A 1,357-nucleotide genomic window follows, 5' to 3' on the forward strand; every position below is an offset into this window, starting at 1 on the left:
TATGAAACACTCTAGAAACTTCAGTAATGCTTGCTGTAAAGTTGAATAAAATCTATATTTGGTGGCAAAATATATAAGCAAAAGGAATTGACACAGAATACATTTTTAGGTATTCGTTACAAGCTGCAGATTTTGACCTAGCATTTGAAGTCAGTCACTTCCTAGAAATAATCTTCCAACAGATTTTATGACTGTTACAAAATAGAATATATACATAAAACCACCAAGAGCACCCACATCTTTGCCTTTTGTGGGATATTAGTATGGTATCTTGACATAGATAAGTCTTGGAAATGCCTAATGCATCCAAAAGCCCTCCCGGTTAGTGGGGATATTCACAGCGAGACCGATGAAATTGGCATATCCAGATGAAGCATAGTTGGGTGGTGTTCACCCGTGAACCCTAGATCATTTCTCTGCTCTTTTGCAGGCTATTCCTGTGAGCAACAGGGCTCAAGCCCGTAGGAGACACCACAGAAAATGCTTTAAAGTTATCGAACCAAAGGGTGAAACAGTTGAGATTTTTTTTCCAGCTTTCCATCTGTCATTGATTTGATGGCTGCTTGCGAGGACATTAATTTTCTGGTGCTTCTGGCTTGCTCTGCGTGTCGGCCACGTGTGCTCCCTCAGCCAGAAAAATAAAAATAGCCCTTATGTGATTGCAGTAAGAAAACTTGATCTTTTAGAGGTGAATTCTGAGGGGATACGAACACCGAAACCACAACATCTACTACGGAGGCACATACCTGAAATACGTCTGTCATAAGACGGATTCAAGCTGGCGGGCCCGGGTTTGAATGCTGATTTGCTACATAATCTTGATTAAAGCTCATAAATTTTTATAGCCTCGGTGTCTTCATCTATAAACAAAAACAATGCCTCCATTAAAGGACACTTGTACAGATTAGATGGGGCTATGAATGTATAGATTAACACAGGATTAAGCACTTATGACAGCCTAATGACTAGAAACTTGTTGTTCAGTGAAGTACTTACTAAGTATGTACTATGTGCCAAGCCCGTGGTAGATGTTAGAGACGGAGATGAATAAAACAAATGCAAAACCTCATGTAGCTGTGTTCCACTGGGAGAGATACATAATATTATATGGATAAAGAAGGTGGAGTTTAGAGACGCATTGACTTGCCCAAGGTCGCGCGGCAATGAACCCCGAAAACGGGGATGCAGAATCAGCTCTAACTCTGATGCATGTGCATTTTTGTAATGCGTAGTACCACCTGCCCAACACACCTGTTAAGAGTAAGATGGTTATAAGGCATGTGTCAAAGTGGGGTCCATGCAGAAAATGAGGTCTCTGGAACGAGTCATTAGAGGGCTCGCTTGCCTGGTGACTGGA

The 1,357-nt window shown here is 41.4% G+C and overlaps 1 long non-coding RNA gene across 1 annotated transcript in view; it reads left to right on the forward strand.

Annotated features, from left to right (window-relative positions):
- The window catches only part of LOC124506338 (uncharacterized), a 37,846-nt gene extending 36,779 nt beyond the window's left edge, over positions 1-1,067 (forward strand). Inside the window, exon 8 of the long non-coding RNA XR_006960741.1 lies at positions 431-1,067. This is a non-coding gene — a long non-coding RNA (uncharacterized LOC124506338). The remainder of the gene's footprint in view (positions 1-430) is intronic.
- The last annotated feature ends 290 nt before the right edge of the window (positions 1,068-1,357 follow it).

Source organism: Lynx rufus, unplaced genomic scaffold (assembly GCF_022079265.1).
Source record: "Lynx rufus isolate CCGP_SWC_20201006 ecotype Redwood Valley unplaced genomic scaffold, mLynRuf1.p SCAF_9, whole genome shotgun sequence".
Taxonomy (NCBI): Eukaryota; Metazoa; Chordata; class Mammalia; order Carnivora; family Felidae; genus Lynx; species Lynx rufus.